We start from the raw sequence: 24,921 nt of genomic DNA on the forward strand, positions 1-24,921 counted from the left end.
AGAAGAAGGTAGGAAAGCAGGGCCAGCCCCTGGTGTGGCCTCTGTCTGTTCCCACTCACAGTGCTCACTTTTGCAGTGGGGCAGAAGATTTTACCCCAAGAGGCTTTTCCCCAGCTGGCGAGAAGCAAAGAAACACCCAGGCTCCCAAGGTGCTATTTACCAAGCCCCCTCAAGCACAGGGGCAGGTGCACACTTGGAAGAGGGAAACTGCTCTACACGCCAGCCCGGGCAGCCGCCCATTATCTTTGGCAAGTCAGGAATGGCAAGGGCTTGACTGGAAGCACCTGCGGCTCAAGCCCCAGCCTTTGTGACACCCAACCCCCAACTCCTTCCCACGGCTCTAGCTGAAGCCAGAGCATTGGCCTGAGTGGCCAAGAAGAGGTTCCAGCCCTGAAGGGAGCAGGACTTTCAGCACGAAGGTAAAACTGCAGCAACACAACCATGAAGAGACTTAAACCTTCAATCTCCTGATTTGAAGTCCGACATCTTATCCATTAGGACATGTAAGAAAAGCCCCTCCAAACACTTCTTTAGAAAAGGCAGACACTGTGTTTCTCAGGTCTTCTACTGAGTGGGGTCGAGACTCTCTGGGCACAAGAAGTAGAGATCCCAGCGACATGAGAGAATTAATTCTATGGAGCGAGGTGCAGGACTTTAGCAGGGAGGCTCAGGCATGGGGGATTGGGGTGCAGTGGATAGGCTGGCTGTCTAGGTGAGGAGATTTAGTGACCCTCAGGTGCAGGAGAGAGGAAGAGAAGGAGGAATTGGCAGTGGCCGTGGAGAAGAAGAGGAGGGGTGGAGGCTCCTAGCAAGCCTGGCTAGCTCAGTCAGTAGAGCATCAGGCTCTTAATGGGAGGGGCCAGGTTTTGAGCTGCTGTCCAGGGACTCAGCTTTTAAGTTGCCTTGTGTGCCAGGAGCCAAATGATTCCTGGTGGTGCCCAGAGCCATGTGTGGGACAGAGGCTGAGACTTGTGGCACTTGCTCTGAGGCAGGGATCCTGGCAGCTCAGACTCAGGGAAGGCTTCTGCACTCAGAGGTGCTGACTTTGAGAGTTCCCCCGCAGTGCTCAATGCCTGCTCCACCACAGGCCCTGCCCCCAAACCATCAAATCTCTTCCCACCCCACCTCTTTCTCTCCTCAGTCCTCCAGCACACCCCATCAGCTGCCAGCAGGAGGCACTGAAGGAGAAGAGGAGGAGCTTATCAGCCAGGCCTGCTAGCAGGTGGGAGGTGCAGGGGCAGAGATGGCTGCTGGTTTCCTTTTTTTTATTTTCTGTCTGTTGGTTCTGCAGTCCTGTAGCACCCATGGAGTCGCTGACTTTGCTCCTTTCGCATGCTAGAGAGAGGAGCAGAACCAGGGCTATGGCTGATCTATGGGGCACTAGGTGAGTGCCAGAGGCTTCAGGTGCTGAGAAGTGGTGTCCCAGGAATCTCTATGAAAGGAGCAGAACAGGATTTACTTGGGGTGGGGAGAGAATTGAGAGTGTCTCAGGGGGTTGTAGAGAGGTATTGCCCCGGTTAGAGACTGGCTGAAACACAGGCCTCGCTGTGAGCAGGATTTGAACCTGCGCAGGGGAACCCTATTGGATTTCGACTCCAACGCCTTAACCACTCAGCCATCACAGCTGTGAGCACAAAACTGCCCCACTGCCAGAGAAACTGGTAAAGAATCACAATGCCCAGGCATGAAGTCATCTGAACTACAGAATTCCCACCGCAAACCTGGCTCCCAAAGCACAGGGGGGATTTGGGGTTTGTTCTCTTTGCTTAGCCATGCGCAGTCGCACAGAGAGCATGTTTAAAAGTCTCCCCTCCCACAGAGCGGGAATGGGAAATGATTCTCAACTTGAAGCTTGATGTGAATGAGGATGTCTGGGCCACAGGTCCAGGGACTGATCTTTGCTATAGAAACCAGTGACATGTGGAACCAGGCTAAGGAAAATGTTTCCTGGAGTCAGTAACCGGAATAGCAGCAGTATTGTGCAGAGAAATGTCTCACAAGAGGAGTCAGCGCATTGGTGGTTCAGTAGCAGAAGTCACAGATACAGTGGGGGAGGTCTGTGGATCGGGAGTGAGGGGCACTGGCAGAGCAGTGAGAGGGGAGCCCAGGGCTGGGATAACAGGGGCTGTGGGTCAGGACAAGCAGTTCTGCGCGGAGTGTTCAGAGGTGCCCTGTATCTGCCCTTTCTCTGCACCGTCCCTGCTCCCAGAATGCACCAGGCCCTGGACTGAACTCTTCCCCTGCAGGCTGAGCTGGTTTCGTTTGCTGTGATCCTGTTGGATGGGCAGGGGGGGAAGTGACAGTCCCAGCCCAGAGCCAACGCCCCCCTGTCACCCAGCACCCTTGGCCCCGGATCCACCCAGCCTAGTAGAGAACTCAGCAGGGCAGGTCAGCCAGGAGCTGTGCCCTGCCAGGTGCTCAGGGGCATCTACCCTGCAGCTGGGGCATCTACCCTGCAGCTGGGGGATCTCCCCAGCGTGGTCCATGGGAGCTCGCGCACTAATGGGTAGCGGCAGCAGCTGCGTGGTGGGTTGGGCTGGTGACCTGGGTCCATCTCCTGGGGTCGGCTGGGTTCATGCTCAGGCGACCGGCCTCAGTCACCGGCCGAGCCCCCCAGCCACGCTGCTGCTGTTAGCACACTAGCCTTGGGTGGAAGCTGCTAGCTGGCTGGACCCTGAGGGTGGATCAGGCACTAGGGGTAACCCTCCGGCCTGGAGATTCGTTGCCGAGATTCCTGGGAGCTGCCCATCCCCATGGTTTGTGTGGCTGCCCCCCGGGGCCCAGCAATGGCTCTGGAGGGCGACTCGCATCACCTGGGGGGATATGATCTAGGCAGTGGGCAGCCAGGGGGTCTGACTTACTGATAAAATTGGTCTCTTCACTCCATGGTGCTCAGCGGCCTGGGTCCATACCAACACCTCCCAGGAACAGGTCGGGGTTGGGTGGGGTTAGAATTTCCCTCCAAAGCGATTTTAGGGTCTGATCCTGCAAGTCCCCCATGTACCCAGTACAGGATGGCTCCAGGCACCTCACCTGATCCAGTGCTGGCATGTACAGCAGAGAATTGGAAGCGGCAACTCGGGGGGTCATATAAAGAGACTAGAAATACAAGAAATTACTTTTGAAAGGAGAAAAGAAAAAGACGATATTCCCCAGCTGTATAATAGGGCGAACTGCCCCTTGCAGGCTGTGAAGGGAAATCTCAGGGGTTGTGTTCACCTGTTCCCAGGGCTGTGTCCTCAAGACAGATTTGTGGGAGAAAGGAAACCACCACCGAGAGAGGAGTTGGGCTCAGTGTGGATTTTTGTGTTTTGGCAGGAAATTTAGGGAGGGAGCGGGTGAAGGCTCCCCCCTGCTTTCAGGCTGAAGAAATCCTGGGTTTGGTCAGTCCATCCAGGGGGTCATATTGCTCCCAGGCAAAGAGAGGAACCTTGTCTTCTGACAGTAGCCAATAGCAGGTGCCCCAACAACCAGTCAATAAGGCACCACTGGGAGTTGAACCCAGGATCTCCTGTTTACAAAACAGACACCTTAGCCCGCTAAACCATGGTGCCTGTGGGTGGCTGAAACATAGTGTCTGCCTACACCTGACTCCCTGCCATCGCCACTAGGGCCTGACAAGCTTTACTTGTGTTTGGATTCTGCAAAGCAGAGGAGCAGGTGACTTTTTCCTTACAAGTTGTGTTTGAGTGAATCTTTGGCCAGGTCTGCACTACAAAGTTGTTTCAGCAGAATTATATTTCTCAGGTATGTGAAAAACACGCTACACTACCTCAGTTGGCAGCTTGTGGCTGGTGTACACACTGCAATGCCACATCTGGCGACAAAACTGCCCTGTTTAGGTGACAAAATAAAATGAATTTGATGCGAGGTCTAGAGCTTTTTGCAGCAAACTTAAAGTGAGAGAGTGTCAGTGTGGACGCTGCTGTTCATTATATCACCATAACTGGCCTCCTCCAGTATCCCACAATGCCTGCCGTGAACTCATCTGCCCTGCATTCCTGCTACAAAGCCATGGGCCCCTCCCCTTTCATAGGTCTGGGAAGTTCTGACAGCTGAGCCTGCTGCTCTGCTCTGGCAGCCAGGAGCAAATCACTGCCGTGGAATGCTGCTCTCTCCCCCACTGTGAACACAGAGCAGGGTGGCAGGAACTTCCTTACATTGGAGGGGCACCGGCATCTGAACTGTGATGCCTTCATGACACCCCTTCCCTCAAGGAGGCTCTTACCTTCTAAACAGGGACGGCTGTTTTCTAGTAAGATCATTAAAAGGGCAGGAGAAAACTTGAAAAAGGTTCCTCCTGGTGCTCACATAAGTGAAGCCGAATACTCTCTCAGTCCTCAAAGAGAGACCTGGAGAAGGAGACTTGCTGAAGCAAAGCCACAGAGGCCTCTGAGGCTTCTCTGGCCCCTCGCCCCTGTTCTGCCTGGCTGATGTCAGCATCTCTCTGTGAGGTCACCACTTCCCCACCACCTTTGACCAATAGTCTGAGGTCCTGCAAAAGGCCTTTGTGATGTCACTGCCACACCCCTCTCTTGCTGTGCTAATGTCCTGCCCCAGACCTGGCACTTTGGAGGTTTGAGCTACTCCCTGTGGATCGCCCCACTCAAGGAGCATTTGTTCTAGGAAGCAAGCCAGCTAGATAAGAAAACATCAGATGCTGCTCCCAATGCTACACTCAATTTTTCAGAAATTAGTCGACTTTATGGCCAGAAAAGGCCATTAGAGCATCTAATCTGATCCCCTGCATATCACACACTATCTACTTTTGACACACTATCTACTTTTGGGGCAAACACATTCCAGAAAGGCATCTAGTCTTCATTAAATGACATCAAGAGATGATGAATCCACCACTTTGCTTGGTAGCTTGTTCCTGTGGTGAAACATCTGCACTCTTGAATTTTTGTGCCTTATTTGTAATAAGAATTTGTCTCTTTTCACCTTCCAGCATTGGGTCTTGTTATTCCTTTCTTTGCTAGATTAAAGAGCCCTTTCATACCCAATCTTTTCTTTCCATTAAGGCACTTCAACGCTTCAATGAAGTCACCTTTCAATCTTCTTTTGATAAGCTAAACAGGTTGAGCTCTTTCAATAGCTCACTAGAAGGCATTTTTCTCCAGCCCTCAGAACATTTGGTGGCTCTTTGCTGCCCCAGTTCCAATTTCACATCTTTTTCAAATGAGGACACCAAAACTGGAGGCCATATTCCAGTATCTGTCTCACTGATGCCATGTCACCTCCTGTGACGTTATTGACATAATCTGTAACTGCATGGATCACCGTTGCAACTACTGTTCTATATTTGCAGCCAATATGGTAGAAAGGTTGTTGTTTAAGGGGTCTATGGAGAGGTTCTGATTGGCTGATTATAATTATGCTATTGCTAGATCTGTATCAGTTTTGTAGTTGATGTTATGAATATTGGCTCTATACTGTCCTTATTTCAAACTTGTGCTATGCTTCCGGGAAACACCCCAGATAATTTGGTGTCATTTCTGCCTAGCCTGCTTGATCGCCCATTAAGGACCATCAGCTATACAATCGACCCATTGAGAGAAGGCAGATTCGCCTTGTGACTCAGGAAAGTTTGCAGGACCTGCCTATGGACAGAACTCAAGTTTTTCTATGCCAGGTGCTGGATAGAGTGTCCCTGGGACAAAGAAAGCAAAGACCACATGGCAAGAGACTATAAAAGGCTGATGCCTTGTCTCCATCTTGTCTTCAATCCTGCTTCATACCTCTGGAGGGGCTTTGCCACAAACTGAAGCTCTGTACAAAGGACTGAATGACCCATCCCAGCTGTGGATGGACTTCAGAGACTTGATTTCAACCTGCAGTTTATTCCATGACTGCTACAAGCCTGAACCAAGAACTTTGCCATTACTGGATGTGAAAGGTTCAAATCCATGTGCATTTTATATAACAACCTGGTCTATGGATTGTGCCAGCTCTTTTCCAGAACCAAAGTCCAGAGCATGGTCAAGGGACCAGAGGCCTAGCAAACAGTGATCAGCTAAGAGAAAGCTGGGGTAAACAGAAAGCCTTGCTTGCTAAGATAGGCCTGGTCAGCAAATTGCCAGGTGCTGGAGCTAAGAACTAAAGAATTGTGTCTTATTCAGAGTTGCAGATTGAACAAAGAATCCCTGTTTCTACTGTGTTAGTCTTTTCTGTAGGGAGATGTTCTTCCCACAGATTCAACCTTGAGTTTATGAGAAATTGGCACATGTCAGTATAAGATATGGCATCCTTCCACCTCCCTTCCCAGGGACCAATGCCTTGTCTTTAGACACACAGAAAACAATCTTTATTGCCATATACTTTCACTATTTCTTTGCTTTAACCCCTAGGAATGTACCTGGTGGACAATCAAAGGAGTTGCTCCATTCCTATGGACCCCAAATCAGAATTCAACATGTATATTTTATACTAATAACATTTTATCAAAGTATTCATTAACTGTTAACTTGCTAACTTGAGACCATGGGTGGAGACATTATATAACCTGTGAACCATTGGCTAATGTGCTATCTGGTCTTGCTGCAAAACCTATCTCTGGGTGTAGAACTGCCTACTCTGTCACTTTCCCCCGCCCATGGAAAATCTATATATTCTATTGTAACCAATTGATTGACAGTGTCTCCAAGCCTAATAAGCAAGGTGACACTCCACCAGTGCTATGTGTAATGAACTCCTAAGCTTGACCTTTACACGGTGTGGATTTATGGCCTTCACTGGTGAAGCTAGTAGTTTATAAACCATAATAGCTTTACAAGTCGCTGTGCCTGTCTTCAGTATAAGTTATCATCAAGTTTATCATAAAAGTAAATTAAAGTTTATCAATTGTTATATAAGGTTATAGGTAGGTTAAGGTTAGTAAAATATAGTGAATCAGTGTATTAGCATTACATATAGAATTGTATTTGTTGGGGGTGGTTAAAGTACCTGTAAAGTTGCTGGGCAATCAGTAATAGTAGTGTTGCATGTGCTTCTGACTATTCTCAATATTATTTACCTTTTATCTGTGCACTTATAGGAACAGGCAATTAATGCATAATATTACTAGGACTTGTGCTTGTCTCCAGCATAACTTGCCATTTGTATTAATCCTCACTCAGTGCTGGTCTTTAATTCTGCTTTTCTTTTTCTGTCTGTGTTGCTTTATAGTCATAAGTCATTAAAAACCTTCCTGGCAGAATAATTAGCTGTTTCGCTTCTCTTTTGCGGACACTACTCAACCTCATTCCATCTGTGTTGGGTGGTGGGAAGTAGCGATCACCCAGAGCCCCACTAGGGCTCTGACGGGAGCCCCCCCCCCCGGGGCTCTGACGTGTGCCTCCTCCTTCCATTAATCTCCACAACCACATTCTAGACATGGGCATGGCGACCTTCCTGGGGATCTTGACAGCTTTAGCCAGCTTCTTGGTGGCTATTTTCCTGCTCACAGCCACTGTCTTCTTCTCATGCCTTGTCCTGGGGGCCCAGCTGCTGGCTGACTGAGAAGGAGCCAAAGTGCTGGTGATTTTAGCCTGCACCAAGTTGCCTTTGCTCATCCGACTCCTGAACCCCAACTGGACATGGTTCTTGTTCTTCTGCACAGAAGAGCCCCTGGAGAAGAGGGATCTGCAAATGCACATTCCTATGATCCCTTTGTTTAATTGATGAAAACATAAACTAGACACTTAGAGGATTGGAACTGATTTCAGCTGATGGACAGGTTTGCTAGATTTTTATGCATTTGGACAGTGAAATGTTGAGTGTTTAAATTCATTTCAAGCATCCCCCTATGGTGGAGCTCCTGAACATAATGGAGAATGGAAATGAAAATGTTTTCTTTTTTCTTTTTAAAAAATAAGAAAGAAGGAAGGTTATAAGAGGGTACTTGGGTTTGAACCAAGGATCACTTGATCGGCAATCAAGCAGTCTACCCCTGATATATACCCTCACAACAACAGGAGTATGGAATTGTGATATCCAGGACTTTGAAGGACAGACCCTGCTTCACTGAGCTCCTTTGCCATTCCAAGACCGCAGGTGATTTTAAAAATGGGGTTTGATTAAACTTCTTAAATGTGGTAAACATCACAGCTTGCACACCCACTGATGTAGCTTCTCCCACTGACATAGCTGGCACGTCTTGGGGAAGTTGATTATCTACACCAACAGACTCCTTTCTTTCCTCACCCTGGAGTAAACTCAACTTTTTATTCCAAGGTTCATGTTTTATAGAATAAAAACAGCAGTCTGAAGAAAGAGGAGAGCGAATATCTCACTGTCAGAGGTGAAGGTGGCTACAACCCCTCTGTCTGACCATCATCATTGCAGGAGAGAAAGGTTCAATGGAATTGAATGCCCTGGCTCAGACTGGAGACACAGGGAGGTTTTCCTGTTCATGGATCTGTGCAAAGGAAATTGTGTCTCTGTGTGAAACTGAGGCAGGAAATGAAATGCCCACAGGGTGGCGCAATGCCCTAAGCTAAGGCAGGAGGGTGAAGGAATCGGGCTGAGGAATGACTGAAGTGGACTCATGTGGGATTAAAATGACATTTGTTTCTGTCAGGTAGTGAGAAATGTGACATTAATTTAGATGTGGGGTTGAGGCTTCTTTAGCTGCTTGTAAAACTTAAACTTGATTTCCCAGAAAGGAGAAAGGGAACGTCTGGGGCTGCCTTTAGTCCCTGGCTGGGGTCTCCTGGGCAGTGGAAAACATCCATTGTTTGATGCTGCCAAAGGGATCTTGCAGAGCTGAGATGTACCTCGGCTTGGATCAAAGGGGGATGTTGGATGGAATTTATCACACAACACTCCCTGCTCCCCAGAGCCCCATGGGGAGAATCTAGAGAAGGGGGAGTCATTTCTCCCCTGCACTCCCAGAAGAGCTGCTAGGACTCCTTTCTGCCAGCTACTCACCCCTGGATTCCTCCTCAGCTCCTGGGATCTTTCTGCTCCAAAGGCTCCAGAGGCCTGGGGTGGGGAGGGCGTCACTGCACAGTCTGAAACACAAGGGAGGTTTCTGGAATTGAAGGAAGGAGCAGAAAATGGAGAGGAAAGAAACAGAGAGAAAACGCCTCATCTCTGTCCCCTCCTGTCATAAACAGATAGCTAAGGGTTAATGTCTCTTTCACCTGAAGCACCTGACCAGAGGACCAATCAGGAAACCGGATTTTTTCAACTTTGGGTGGAGGGAATTGAGTGTCTGAGTTTTTGTCTGCCTGCCTGCTTTCTCTGAGCTTTGGAGAAGTAGTTCTACTTTCTAATCTTCTGTTTCTAAGTGTAAGGACAAAGAGATCAGATAGTAAGTTATATGGTTTCTTTTCTTTGGTATTTGCATGAATATAAGTGCTGGAGTGCTTTGATTTGTATTCTTTTTGAATAAGGCTGTTTATTCAATATTCTTTTAAGCAATCGACCCTGTGTTGTATCATCTTAATACAGAGAGAACATTTGTATGTATTTTTCTTTCTTTTTATATAAAGCTTTCTTTTAAGACCTGTTGAAATTTTTCTTTACTTCAGGGAAATTGAGTCTGTACTCACCAGGGAATTGGTGGGAGGAAGGAATCGGGGAGATCTGTGTGTTGGATTGCTAGCCTGATTTTACATTCCCTCTGGGGGAATAGGAAAGTACTTTTTGTTTCCAGGATTGGGAACAGAGAGGGAGATTCACTCTGATTGGATTCACAGAGCTTGTGTCTGTGTATCTCTCCAGGAGCACCTGGAGGGGGGAAGGGAAAAAGGATTATTTCCCTTTGTTGTGAGACTCAAGGGATTTGGGACTTGGGGTCCCCAGGGAAGGTTTTTCAGAGGGACCAGAGTGCCCCAAAACACTCTAAATTTTTGGGTGGTGGCAGCAGGTACCAGGTCCAAGCAGGTAACTAAGCTTGGAGGTTTTCATGCTAACCCCCATATTTTGGACGCTAAGGTCCAAATCTGGGACTAAGGTTATGTCATGGTGGCCACGCTGGGGTGAACAGAACCAAGGACCGGTTGGGGAAGTCCTTCCACTGGGAGGGGATGGGCAAGGACGTTGCCAAGTATGTCCGGTCTTGTGAGGTATGCCAAAGAGTGGGAAAGCCTCAAGACCAGGTCAAGGCCCCTCTCCAGCCACTCCCCATAATTGAGGTCCCATTTCAGCGAGTAGCTGTGGATATTCTGGGCCCTTTCCCCAAAAAAACGCCCAGAGGAAAGCAGTACGTACTGACTTTAGTGGACTTTGCTACCCGATGGCCAGAAGCAGTAGCTCTAGGCAACACCAGGGCTAACACTGTGTGCCTGGCCCTAACAGACATCTTTGCCAGGGTAGGTTGGCCCTCTGACATCCTTACAGATTCAGGGTCTAATTTCCTGGCAGGGACCATGGAAAAACTGTGGGAAACTCATGGGGTGAATCACTTGGTTGCCACCCCATAACACCATCAAACCAATGGCCTGGTGGAAAGGTTCAATGGAACTTTGGGGGCCATGATACGAAAATTCATCAACGAATTCTCCAATAATTGGGACCTAGTGTTGCAGCAGTTGCTGTTTGCCTACAGGGCTGTACCACATCCCAGTTTAGGGTTTTCACCGTTTGAACTTGTGTATGGTCACGAGGTTAAGGGGCCATTACAGTTGGTGAAGCAGCAATGGGAGGGGTTTACGCCTTCTCCAGGAACTAACATTCTGGACTTTGTAAGCAACCTACAAAGCACCCTCCGACACTCTTTAGCCCTTGCTAGAGAGAACCTAAAGGATGCTCAAGAAGAGCAAAAGGCCTGGTATGACAGACATGCCAGAGAACGTTCCTTCAAGGTAGGAGACCAGGTTATGGTCTTGAAGGCGCAACAGGCCCATAAGATGGAAGCATCATGGGAAGGGCCATTCACGGTCCAAGAGCGCCTGGGAGCTGTAAACTACCTCATAGCATTTCCCAATTCCTCACTAAAGCCTAAAGTGTACCATGTTAATTCTCTCAAGCCTTTCTATTCCAGAGACTTACAGGTTTGTCAGTTTACAGTCCAGGGAGATGATGCTGAGTGGCCTGACGGTGTCTACTAAGACGGGAAAAAAGACGGTGGCGTGGAAGAGGTCAACCTCTCAACCACCCTGAAACGTCTGCAGCGGCAACAAATCAAGGAGCTGTGCACTAGCTTCGCCCCATTGTTCTCAGCCACCCCAGGACGGACTGAACGGGCACACCACTCCATTGATACAGGTAATGCTCACCCAATCAGAACCCCACCCTACCGAGTGTCTCCTCATGCCCAAGCTGCTATAGAACGGGAGATCCAGAACATGCTACAGATGGGTATAATCCGCCCATCTACCAGTGCATGGGCATCTCCAGTGGTTCTGGTACCCAAACCAGATGGGGAAATACGCTTTTGCGTGGACTACCGTAAGCTAAATGCTGTAACTCGTCCGGACAACTATCCAATGCCACGTACCGATGAGCTATTGGAGAAGTTGGGACGTGCCCAGTTCATCTCTACAATAGACTTAACCAAGGGGTACTGGCAAGTACCGCTAGATGAACCTGCCAAGGAGAGGTCAGCATTCGTCACCCATGCGGGGGTGTATGAATTCAATGTCCTTCCTTTCGGCCTTCGAAATGCACCCGCCACCTTCCAGAGGCTGGTAGATGGTCTACTAGCTGGACTGGGAGAATTTGCAGTTGCCTACCTCGATGATGTGGCCATTTTTTCAGACTCCTGGCCCGAACACCTACTACACCTGGAAAAGGTCTTTGAGCGCATCAGGCAGGCAGGACTAACTGTTAAGGCCAAAAAGTGTCAAATAGGCCAAAACAGAGTGACTTACCTGGGGCACCAGGTGGGTCGAGGAACCATAAACCCCCTACAGGCCAAGGTGGATGCTATCCAAAAGTGGCCTGTCCCACGGTCCAAGAAGCAGGTCCAATCCTTCTTAGGCTTGGCCGGATACTACAGGCGATTTGTACCACACTACAGCCAAATCGCTGCCGCATTGACTGACCTGACCAAAAAGACCCAGCCAAATGCCGTTAAGTGGACTGATGAGTGTCAAAAGGCCTTTACCCAGCTTAAGGCGATGCTCATGTCTGACCCTGTGCTCAGGGCCCCGGACTTTGACAAGCCATTCCTAGTAACCACGGATGCATCTGAGCGTGGTATAGGAGCAGTGCTCATGCAGGAAGCAACAGATCACAACTTCCATCCTGTCGTGTTTCTCAGCAAGAAACTGTCTGAGAGGGAAAGTCACTGGTCAGTCAGTGAAAAGGAATGCTATGCCATTGTGTATGCCCTGGAAAAGCTACGCCCATATGTTTGGGGACGGCGGTTCCAACTACAAACTGACCATGCTGCACTAAAGTGGCTTCATACTGCCAAGGGGAACAACAAGAAACTTCTTCGTTGGAGTTTAGCTCTCCAAGATTTTGATTTTGAAATTCAACACATCACAGGAGCTTCTAACAAAGTAGCTGATGCACTCTCCCGTGAGAGTTTCCCAGAATTCAGTAGTTAAAAAGTGTTCTTAAAATGTAAAAGTCTGTTAGTTATATACTTAGGAGTATATGTAAAGGTGTATGTGTTGTATTAATCTGTTTATTTTCAAGTTCTAGAAGGAAATCGCCGCCAGTGAGCTTCCCCACTGTCTGCAATTTGGGGGGCGTGTCATAAACAGATAGCTAAGGGTTAATGTCTCTTTCACCTGAAGCACCTGACCAGAGGACCAATCAGGAAACCGGATTTTTTCAACTTTGGGTGGAGGGAATTGAGTGTCTGAGTTTTTGTCTGCCTGCCTGCTTTCTCTGAGCTTTGGAGAAGTAGTTCTACTTTCTAATCTTCTGTTTCTAAGTGTAAGGACAAAGAGATCAGATAGTAAGTTATATGGTTTCTTTTCTTTGGTATTTGCATGAATATAAGTGCTGGAGTGCTTTGATTTGTATTCTTTTTGAATAAGGCTGTTTATTCAATATTCTTTTAAGCAATCGACCCTGTGTTGTATCATCTTAATACAGAGAGAACATTTGTATGTATTTTTCTTTCTTTTTATATAAAGCTTTCTTTTAAGACCTGTTGAAATTTTTCTTTACTTCAGGGAAATTGAGTCTGTACTCACCAGGGAATTGGTGGGAGGAAGGAATCGGGGAGATCTGTGTGTTGGATTGCTAGCCTGATTTTACATTCCCTCTGGGGGAATAGGAAAGTACTTTTTGTTTCCAGGATTGGGAACAGAGAGGGAGATTCACTCTGTTTGGATTCACAGAGCTTGTGTCTGTGTATCTCTCCAGGAGCACCTGGAGGGGGGAAGGGAAAAAGGATTATTTCCCTTTGTTGTGAGACTCAAGGGATTTGGGTCTTGGGGTCCCCAGGGAAGGTTTTTCAGAGGGACCAGAGTGCCCCAAAACACTCTAAATTTTTGGGTGGTGGCAGCAGGTACCAGGTCCAAGCAGGTAACTAAGCTTGGAGGTTTTCATGCTAACCCCCATATTTTGGACGCTAAGGTCCAAATCTGGGACTAAGGTTATGTCACCTCCCCATCCCAGCAAGAAATGTTATCAAGGATCAGCATTAGGGGAAATGGTGTCCTGGGCAAAACTTGTACTTTAGCACTTCCCCATTGCCCCTAGACAATCCCCCTCCCCATTTACTGCTAGCTCCTGCACTCCCAACCCTTGCACCTCCTTCACCCCTAACTCCTGCCCCCTCCTGTGCCCTAACCCCTACACTGTGTCCCCTTTGCCCTTAAGTCCCACACTCCCTTCCTGTGCTACCAGTCACTGCCCCTTTGCTGCATCCCCTTCACCGCTAACCCCTGCACCCCCTCCTGCACCCACCTGAGGACAGTGACCTGTGTGCATGGAGCAGCTGGCATTGCTACCCGCTCCTCCCTGGAACGCTGCTCCTACGGGCACCCCTAGGGGCTGTGGGGGCGAGAAGCAACATCATTCGAGCTCCCTGCATCCAGGTCACTTTCCTCAGTCAGGCTGCATAAGGGGAGGGCAGAGAGCAGCAGCTTCTGATGCTCCCCTCACAGCACAGCCCAGGTGGGGAAAGTGACCAGGACACATGGAGCACATAGTGTTGCTCCTCGCTCCCTCCCAACCCTCTATGGGGCTACGGAGCAGCACTGGGGCAGAGGAGAGCAGTGAGCACCTTTGCACTGGCACACGGTGCCTTTTGACTCCCTGCCGGGGGCCCCACCCCTAAGGCCGGCCAGGCTCCCCAGCACAAAGAGCAGAGAACACAGGGAGACTGGCCACACACTGAGCAGTGGTAGCCTGGGCAGCTCATAATGGAGGCTCAGGGACAGTGGAGCCCATGACTAGGGGCCCTGGAGAAATTAGGCCCCCCTGGAAAAGTCTCCCCTAGGTCAGCCCCAGGGGTGGAGGAGCTCTCACTCCGTGCTACGGCCCGGGGGCTGCAGCAGGGGCACAGAGCTTCTCTGGTCTCGGGGCCACAGCAGGGCAGGGGTAAAGGAGTGACAGGGTGGGGCTACTGGGGGAAGTGGTGGAACAGAGGTGACAGTGGACGGGGCCATGGGTGGAAGGTGCGGAAGGGGGAGGAGCCACAGACAGAAGTGGGGGGGGCATGGTTCTGGTGCTGGGACCCCTGCACTTGTTCTCCCTTTCCCTGGGCCTTGGCATCACTAGCCCCTGATTAGCGAGTAGGGTTCAGTGGTCCCCAAAATGTGGGGCATGACTCCTAGGGGGACACAGAGGAAATTTCATGGAGGCACCTCAGGGCCTGAGCCAGCCCCCATGGAGGGAACAACACTCAACCCCATTCTATCCCAGCTCTTCCCCAACCCCACCCTCAGCCTGGGCCCCTGACTTCCAGCCCGGCCTCAACCTCCTTACCCCTGTCCACACCTCTCTCCCCAGCAAGCAACAGCCCCCCTCCCAACCTCGGTTCTCAACTGTGGCTTCCGAGGGGCCACAGCCATGGATAATAGGGCACAGTGTGAAATGTTTGGGGACAACTGGTTTAGGATGATGTCCTCAATCACTTCTATGCAGTCCAATAAAATCTATTCCTCACCCACCTACCCCTCCATCAGGATGGACTAGGTATGTTCTGCTGCCTTTCACTCATGCAGGAAGGATAATAACATTTCATACCACTCAGTGCTAAAGTGATTTGTAACCCGCCACCAGCCAAAACCGGTCATTTTGGGGAAGCGGCCCCATCATGCTGCATACCTAGGCAGAGCAGGTGTGACTATGCAAACATGGTTTGTTCCTGAAGCCTTTCCCACAGCTGGTCAGTAGGTGTGAGGGGGGAGCTCATTCAGCCCCTGCTTCCGCTTAGTATTTAAAAACACCTTAGTGTCCCTATCTCTGCTGGCCTTAGATTTCTCCTCCTGTCCCTTTCCTGACAGCTCAGATGAGGTGGCTGAGTGGTTACAGTGATAGACTGCTAATCCATTGTGCTCTGCATGCATGGGATTGAATACCATCCTCATCAGATGCATTTAGTCTTCACCCCTTCTTTATAGACAACTATCTCCCCCTTTGGTACAATGACAGTTCAAACAATGTTGCTTCCTGAAAACAATAACCTGCTCAGAAACCCCCTTGCTTTAAATAAAGCATCTAAATCTCAGATTTCTAAAAAAAAATTATCTAGTCCTGTATGTCTTAGTTTTTAGTTTTTATCTCAAAAGGTAACAGCCTCATAATCTCCCCCAAACACCCTGGGACCTCCCAAAATTATTAAAATACCCCAGTTCTCAGCAAGGCCATGACAGTGACCCACAGCTAGAGTGCCTAGGCCAAGCTGTTCTGAAGGAGGCAACTCAAAACATTTTGTCTTGGCAAGGTCTGACTGCGATAACAAAATTCCCCAAACTGAAAATTTTCTGCTGAAAAACCAATACTAGCTATTTGGGGACTTTGGTTTGAACGTATTATTATCTTCTGATTTATGAATCAGTTTTGTCATCCAGGTGTATTTCCAGCTGTTGAGTTGTGGGGGAGAGATGCCAAGTCATGATGTCTCTGTAGCCACCTTTAATGGGCCAGCAGTGAGTCTGGCTCCTCCATTTTTGCACCTGAAAGGCTGGTGGGGGGCATTTCCCAACCTCATAACATATTTCTGTAATGCACACAAAGCAAACTTCATAACGTCCCAAACCAATGTGAGCCCATAGAATGCAAGAAGACATTAAGGTTCAACAGATGAACAGTTCAAGATTTTTAAAATGATCCCTCACCGGGCAGACTTTGTTGAAAACATATCATCACTATATGAGAGTGGTGAATATGGGGTTTGCAGGGTGCCGCTTTAAGCACAGCGTGCCACACCTGGGCTTCCATTGCAATGGGAACGTACCCTTAGAATCCATCTCTCCCGGGATAAAGATGCCAGCATGGCTGACCTGGGTCATCTGACTTGGGCTCATGGAGCTAAAGCTGAGAGGCTAAAAACTGTGGTGCAGATATTTGTGTTCACACTGAAGCCTGGGTTCAGAAACCCTCACCCCTTGTGGGGTCTCAGAGGTTGGCTTTGAGTCCATATGTCTGCACTGTAATTTTATAGTCTTGCAGTCCAAGTCCCATAACCCTGAGTCAGCTGACCTGGGCTTTGAGACAGGTGACCTGGGTGTTTTAATCATAGTGTAGACATAACACTAGGATAGGTCTAGGAGCCCAGAAGTTTGGGAGGGAGTTTAGCAAGTGGAAATGGTAAAACCGCAGGGAAGTATTACCCTGGACTCAGGGCAGTTCTCCATTGGTCTGTCTGCTTTTGAGGCAGGGATAACAACTGCCAGTGGTGCCCTGTTGAGTGGCTTTTGGAGCACCTGCTCTTGGCTTTTGTCAGAAGGACTTTGGTCCTTTTGGTCTAGCCCAGTGTGGGTTTCCTTATGGTTTAAATTACACATACAGGCACTGATAACAGAGTTACTGAACGTTTGGGAGTTAAGAGCTGGTAGGTCAGTGGTCCAGTCCCCTCATAGATGACCCCCTCCCTCTGGGACAGGGGCAGGTCTGAGCTCTCACACCAAATGCTCATTGTGCCTGCCAGAATCTGTGGGCAGCTCACCTAGTTTATGCCGAAGGTTGAGTCCTGCTTTGTGCCCAGTGTCTGAGAATGAAAATCCTAAACCACCCTATGAAATAATGAATGCAGCAGGATGTGCTATTGTCCCTGCCCCAAAGCAGACAGACCAATGGAGAAATGCCATTGAGTCCAGGGTAATACTTCATTGCGGTTTTACCTTTTTTGCTTGCTAAACTCTCTCCCAACTTTGAGGGGGCCCAGAGCCCAGTATTGAGCCTGAGCTGAGACATCTACACTGCAAATTTACCACCCCACGGCCAAAGCCTCGGGAGCCTGAGCTGGCATTGGGCAGCCCTGGATGTTTCATTGCAACGTGGACATAGGGTAGCATTATGTCTGCACTGTCATAAACACACCCAAGTCACTATTCTCAAACCCTGGGTCAGTTGATTCAGGCTTGTGAGGCTTTTGCTACAGGGTTATAAAATTACAGTGTAGACACTTGGGCTTGAGCCCAGCCTCCGAGACCCCACAAGGGGTGAGGGTCTTCTAACATGGGCTCCAGTCTGAGCCTAAATGTCTACACTGCAGTTTTTAGCCTCACAACCTGAGCCCCAGGAGTCCAACTCAGATGATCCAGGCCAGCTGGGCCACACTGCTTTTATTACGTTATAGATGCCCTCTCAGGGTATGTCTGCATTGCAGTGTAAGCCCAGGGTTAGCAGAAGTCATGTCAGCAGCCCCAACGCATAAACATAAACCACGAGGAAAAGACCCACCCACAAATAAGCTGGGCAGTGTCCTTCTCCCTACGGTTCATAAGTCCAGCAACCAAAAGTCCTTTAACATGAGCCATCCCCTCTCTGCACCCCACTCACAGCTGTTGTCCTTAGTCAGTGCAAGCCCATAGATGCCTCTCTAGAGTTGACTCATAGACTCATAGACTTATAGATTCTAGGTCAGAAGGGACCAATGTGATCATCTAGTCCAACCCCCGGCACAAAGCAGGCCACAGAACCCTACCCATCCACTTCTATAACAAACCCCTAACCTATGCCTGAGTTATTGAAGTCTTCAAATTGTGTTTGAAGACCTCAAGCTGCAGAGAATCCACCAGCAAGTGACCCATGCCCCATGCTGCAGAGGAAGGCGAAAAACCTCCAGGGCCTCTGCCAATCTGCCCCAGAGGAAAATTCCTTCCCGACCCCAAATATGGCGATCAGCTAAACCCTGAGCATGTGGGCAAGACTCACCAGCCAGCACTGAGAAAAGAATTTTCTACAGTAACCCAGATCCCATTCCATCCAACATCCCATCACCTACCAACGGGCACACTTATCTGCTGATAATCAAAGATCAATTGCCAAAATTAGGTTATCCCATCATACCATCCCTTCCATAAACTTATCAAGCTTAGTCTTAAAGCCAGATATGTCTTTTGCCCCCACTACTCCCCTTTGAAGGCTGTTCCAGAACTTCACTCCTCTAATGGTTAGAAACCTTCTTCTAATTTCAAGTCTAAACTTCCTAGTGTCCAGTTTATACCCATTTGTTCTTGTATCTACATTGGTACTAAGCTTAAATAATTTCTCTCCCTCCATAATATTAATCCCTCTGATATATTTATGAAGAGTAAGCATATCCCCCCTCAGCCTTCTTTTGGCTAGGCTAAACAAGCCAAGCTCTTTGAGTCTCCTTTCATATGACAGGTTTTCCATTCTTCGGATCATCCTAGTAGCCCTTCTCTGAACCTGTTCCAGTTTGAATTCATCCTTCTTAAATATGGGAGACCAGAACTGCACACTGTATTCCAGGTGGGGTCTCACCAGTGCCTTATATAACGGTACTAACACCTCCTTATCTTTGCTGGAAATACCTCGCCTGATGCATCCTAAAACCACATTAGCTTTTTTAACGGCCATATCACATTGGGTGCTCATAGTCATCCTGTGATCAACCAATACCCCAAGGTCCTTCTTCTCCTCTGTTGCTTCCAACTGATGTGTCCCAATGTATATCTAAAGTTCTTATTATTAATTCCTAAGTGCATGACCTTGCACTTTTCACTATTAAATTTCATCCTATTACTGTTACTCCAGTTTACAAGGTCATCCAGATCTTCCTGTATGATATCCTGGTTCTTCTCCGTGTTAGCAATACCCCCCAGCTTTGTGTCATCCGCAGACTTTATTAGCACATTCCCGCTTTTTGTGCCAAGGTCAGTAATAAAAAGGTTAAATGGTTTCACCTGCCATACTGGGTGGAAAGGGGGGAAAATAAGAAGACACTATACTCACTATGTTGTCTAGGGACTCACGCATTCCTCCACAGCCACCCTGTCCTAACACTGATCTAACCTCTAAATTTTAATATTAGGACCCAGGCGCGGGCCCATTTGGCTTTCGAACCCCTGTCCCCTGCCTAGCAAGTGCTATTGAATTAAGGGTGAATCCCTCAGTCGGGGTCTACCGAGCTCAGTTGTGCTGCCCTCAATTTACACAACAAGGATAACAACGCTTTATTTGTCCTGCCCCAATAACAAGGAGGCTGGGAATCCAACACCAGGCAAAAGTGATCATTTCAGCAAGCAATCCAACATATTTCCAACATACTGTAAAATCCACATGCAGACTCATATACGAAACCTTGCAAGAAAATCTTCCTGAGGGAGTCTGAAGCACCTGCTACTGGAGGGAAGCAGGGAGCTGTGGGTTGGGATTTAGGGGCACCGGGAATAGGAGGGACCTATGAGTTGGGATTGAGGAGCAGCATGAGGAGGAGGGGCCTGTGGGTTGGGATTGAGGGGCATTGGGAATAGGAGAGGGCTGTGGTTAGGGACAGAGGAGAAGGGTGAAGAGGAGCAGGCTCTGGTTGGGAGTGAGGAGCAGTGTGCATAGGAGGGACTGAGGGCTGGGATTGAGGGGCACTGGGAAAAGAGGGGACATGGGTTTAAGCTGAAGAGCATCCTTGTTTGGGGATTCAGCAGGAAAGGGGAAAGCAGCAGGTGATTCTAATTCCTAGGGATATTCTGTGTGTTTGTGTGTGTGTGTGTGCAGGGAAGGAACATGCTATATGCCCAGTGGCCTTTATTCTTCCAGGTTGCAAGGACAGAGGGGCTGTCAGGAAGTTGCCCCTTCAAACCCACACACAAAAAGGCCCTTCTGAGAAAAGAGAAAAAATAATGTTAAAGAAGACTCCAGAGAGACAGTTTAAGATCTTGGGGAACAGTTTATCACTTGACCAGGGACTTGACCCCTGGACCTTCAGATTAAAAGTCGGATGCTCTGCCAACTGAGCTTGCCAGACTCACAAAGAGAAAGAGCAACTTGGTGCAGAGGAGAACTAGTCAAGAAAATAAGAGTGGGAAACAGTAGGGAAAACCTGCTGCTCTCTCTGGCCTGGTCAACACTACAAGTTTATATCTAATTTAGCAGCATTAAATCATATTAACCCTGCACCCATCCACACAATGAAGCCCTTTATATCGATATAAAGGGCTCTTAATACCGATATCTGTACTCCTCCCCGACTAGGGGAGTATTGCTGAAATCGGTACTTGCCATGTTGGATTAGGGTTAGTGTGGCCGCAATTCAGCAGTATTGGCCTCCTTTGAGCTCTGCTTGCAGAGGCAATAAAGTCAGTGTTGTTTCAAATTAATGCATTCTTTATTACTTCATCACACAAACAAGGGGACACTGCCACAGTAGCCCAGGAGGGGTGGAGGAGGAGGGAAGCAAAGGGTGGGGTTGTTGCAGGGGCACCCCCTGGAATGGCATGCAGCTCATCATTTCTGCGGGATGTCTGGGGCTCTGACCTAGAGCGGACGTTTGCCTCTCTGGTTCTTTAGCAAGCTTGCCTGATAGTCTAGACAGGACTGACTCTCCCTTTAGACAAAACTCAAAGAAGGGAATGGACCTGGGGAGTCATTCCCATTTTTGTCCATGCGCCCATGGCCAGTCTCACCGAGGCCGGCCAGGAGCACCCATGACAGCAGCGTACAGTATAACTGGTAACTGTCATTGTCAACTTGCAAAGCAGCAGACGGGACGTTATGGCTGGTAACCATCTTTGCTAACTTGAAAAGGCAACGGGATGCTGTTGTGTAATGCTGCAGTACTGCGTCTGTCAGCACTATCCAGTAGTCATATGGTGACGGTGAAAAAAGGCTGAACGGGCTCCATGGTTGCCGTGCTATGGCGTCTGCCCAGGCAAACCAAGGAAAAGGGAGCAAAATGATTGTCTGCCATTGCTTTCAAGGAGGAAGGGCTGAGTGACGACATTTACCCAGAATCACCCACTACACTGTTTTTGCCCCATCAGGCATTGGGACCTCAACCCAGAATTCCAATGGGTGGGAGAGACTGCAGAAACTATGGGATAGCTTAGCGAACAGGAGCTGCTAACAGGGAGTTTTGCAAGGGAGTTCTCCAGGTGAAGGAGGAGCACAGACAGCATCTGTGGGGTAAGTGACTGTCTGCAGTGTTTGGGTTTGTGTGTGTGTTTGGGGGTTACTTGCTGTGTGCTGAGCTTGTGTTTGTCAGTCTGTTTGGTTTGTTTGTTTGAAGGACCGTGTGCTGTAGCTGGCAGTTGGAGGTGGAGCTACTAGGAAGGTTTGAAAGCTAGAAGCCTCTGGTAATTGGCTGAGCCTTAACCAGTGGGCGGGGCATTCACTCAGGCCAGGGCTTTATAAAGCTGCGCACAAGCGACCAGGGAGCTTAGCGAACAGGAGCTGCTAACAGGGAGTTTTGCAAGGGGAGTAGGAAGGGAGGGGGGGTCCCTCGTCGGTCTCATCTGTGACCCATTGGTCCCTTGAACCCATAACCTGAGCCACATCGAAAACCTTTCTGTTCACAGCAAAGAGGAGCGGACAGAGAGCTGTAGACAGGAATTTGAGACTTTGACAGAGGGAGGCTTAAAATGGTGAGGAGGACCCGTAACACCTGTGCCAGCACTGCTTCTGTCTCCTCCACCTGCGCCTGTAGCCAGACAGAGCACCAAAGCATGGATGCTTTTACCCAGATTCTGGTGTGGGCTTGCAAAGACTGTAATTCGCAATTTCCACTTACTGATATCCAGGCTGGGGGTGGCATCCAATGTGAAAGGTGCCTACTGGTGGAATCTCTCAGGCAGCAGGTGGGAGAGCTACAGGAGGAGGTGGCCTGGCTGAGGAACATCTATATCCATGAGCAATTCCTGGACAGTATCCATGTGGAGACAGCTGATGGTGCTGTCCCAGTTGACGGGACTACTGACACTGCAGTGGAAGAGGAGATGCCTCAGGGTGTACCTGACACACCAGTGGAGGAGGAGGCTCAGGGTGGACACAGCCAGCTGGTTACTTCTAGCAGCGGGCAGTGCTCCACCACTGCTGCGAACCCTCCTGTTCTGGTAAAAGACACAGGAGAGAAGAAATCACCCCCAACAGTTAAGGGGGTGAAGCCTCGTACCCCTAAGGCTGGGAGGTCTGCTGCCACCACTGATAAGAAACGTAGGGTGGTGGTGGTTGGAGACTCTCTGCTGAGGGGGACGGAGACACCCATCTGTCGCCCTGACCGTTCATCCCGGGAGGTATGCTGCCTGCCAGGGGCCCGTATCCGAGACGTTACAGAGGCTTTGTCGAGGATTATCCGGCCTTCTGACTACTATCCCATGCTACTCATCCATGTGGGCACAAATGATACTGCGAGGTGTGATGCTGAGCAGATCAAGAGTGACTACAGGGCTCTGGGAGTACGGGTTAAGGAGTTTGGAGCGCAGGTGGTATTCTCTTCGATTCTTCCTGTTGAAGGTAGGGGTCCGGGCAGAGACAGATGCATTGTGGAGGTGAATGCCTGGCTGCGAAGATGGTGTCGCCAGGAGGGCTTTGGCTTCCTCGACCACGGGATGCTACTTGAGGAAGGACTGCTAGGAACAGATGGCGTTCACCTTTCGAAGAGAGGAAAGGCCTTATTCGCGCACAGACTGGCTAACCTGGTAAGGAGGGCTTTAAACTAGGTTCGACGGGGACAGGTGAGCAAAGCCCACAGGAAAGTGGGGAACAAGACCTGGGAGATGGGTTGGAAGCAGGAGGGAGCACGGGCTATAATGGCAGAGAGGAAGGAGGGTCAGGGCAAAGCTGGGAGGCAAAATCAAACCAGTATCTTAGATGCCTTTATACAAATGCAAGAAGTATGGGTAATAAGCAGGAAGAACTGGAAGTGCTAATAAACAAATACAACTATGACATTATTGGCATTACTGAAACTTGGTGGGATAATACACACGACTGGAATGTTGGTGTGGATGGGTATAGTTTGCTCAGGAAGGATAGACAGGGGAAAAAGGGAGGAGGTGTTGCCTTATATATTAAAAATGTACACACTTGGACTGAGGTGGAGATGGACATAGGAGACAGAAGGGTGGAGAGTCTCTGGGTTAGGCTAAAAGGGGTAAAAAACACATGTGATGTCGTGCTGGGAGTCTACTACAGGCCACCTAATCAGGCGGAAGAGGTGGATGAGGCTTTTTTCAAACAACTAACAAAATCATCCAAAGCCCAAGATTTGGTGGTGATGGGGGACTTCAACTATCCAGATATATGTTGGGACAATAACACCGCGGGGCACAGACTATCCAATAAGTTCCTGGACTGCATTGCAGACAACTTTTTATTTCAGAAAGTTGAAAAAGCTACTAGGGGGGAAGCTGTTCTAGACTTGATTTTAACAAATAGGGAGGAACTTGTTGAGAATTTGAAAGTAGAAGGAAGCTTGGGTGAAAGTGATCATGAAATCATAGAATTTGCAATTCTAAGTAAGGGTAGAAGGGAGTACAGCAGAATAGAGACAATGGATTTCAGGAAGGCGGATTTTGGTAAGCTCAGAGAGCTGATAGGCAAGGTCCCATGGGAATTAAGACTGAGGGGAAAAACAACTGAGGAAAGTTGGCAGTTTTTCAAAGGGACGCTATTAAGGGCCCAAAAGCAAGTTATTCCGATGGTTAGGAAAGATAGAAAATGTGGCAAAAGACCACCTTGGCTTACCCTTGAGATCTTGCGTGACCTACAAAATAAAAAGGCGTCATATAAAAAATGGAAACTAGGGCAGATCACGAAGGATGAATATAGGCAAATAACACAGGAATGCAGAGGCAAGATTAGAAAAGCAAAGGCACAAAATGAACTCAAACTAGCTATGGGAATAAAGGGAAACAAGAAGACTTTTTATCAATACATTCGAAGCAAGAGGAAGACTAAGGACAGGGTAGGCCCACTGCTCAATGAGGAGGGGGTAACAGTAACGGGAGACTTGGAAATGGCAGAGATGCTTAATGACTTCTTTGTTTCGGTCTTCACTGAGAAGTCTGAAGGCATGTCTAGTATAGTGAATGCTTACGGGAAGAGGGTAGATTTAGAAGAGAAAATAAGCAAAGAGCAAGTAAAAAATCACTTAGAAAAGTTAGATGCCTGCAAGTCACCAGGGCCTGATGAAATGCATCCTAGAATACTGAAGGAGTTAATAGAAGAGGTATCTGAGCCTCTAGCTATTATCTTTGGGAAATCATGGGAGACGGGGGAGATTCCAGAAGACTGGAAGGGGGCAAATATAGTGCCCATCTATAAAAAGGGAAATAAAAACAACCCAGGAAACTACAGACCAGTTAGTTTAACTTCTGTGCCAGGGAAGATAATGGAGCAGGTAATCAAAGAAATCATCTGCAAACACTTGGAAGGTGGTAAGGTGATAGGGAATAGCCAGCATGGATTTGTAAAGAACAAATCATGTCAAACTAATCTGATAACATTCTTTGATAGGATAACGAGCCTTGTGGATAAGGGAGAAGCGGTGGATGTGATATATCTAGACTTCAGTAAGGCATTTGATACAGTCTCGCATGATATTCTTATAGATAAGCTAGGAAAGTACAATTTAGATGGGGCTACTATAAGGTGGGTGCATAACTGGCTGGATAACCGTAC

At 48.6% G+C, this 24,921-nt stretch overlaps 1 long non-coding RNA gene and 2 other non-coding genes across 3 annotated transcripts in view; 1 reads left to right on the plus strand and 2 right to left on the minus strand.

Moving 5' to 3' along the window:
- LOC127041354 (uncharacterized) overlaps positions 1–24,921 on the plus strand; it is a 116,803-nt gene that overhangs the window by 60,560 nt on the left and 31,322 nt on the right. The gene's annotated exons all lie outside the window — the stretch shown is intronic.
- TRNAS-CGA (transfer RNA serine (anticodon CGA)) lies at positions 1,544–1,625 on the minus strand. Its single transcript has one exon. It is a non-coding gene; the product is annotated as a tRNA-Ser (tRNA).
- TRNAT-UGU (transfer RNA threonine (anticodon UGU)) lies at positions 3,481–3,554 on the minus strand. Its single transcript has one exon. It is a non-coding gene; the product is annotated as a tRNA-Thr (tRNA).

The sequence above is a fragment of the Gopherus flavomarginatus genome, assembly GCF_025201925.1.
Source record: "Gopherus flavomarginatus isolate rGopFla2 chromosome 13 unlocalized genomic scaffold, rGopFla2.mat.asm SUPER_13_unloc_2, whole genome shotgun sequence".
NCBI classification, from domain to species: domain Eukaryota; kingdom Metazoa; phylum Chordata; order Testudines; family Testudinidae; genus Gopherus; species Gopherus flavomarginatus.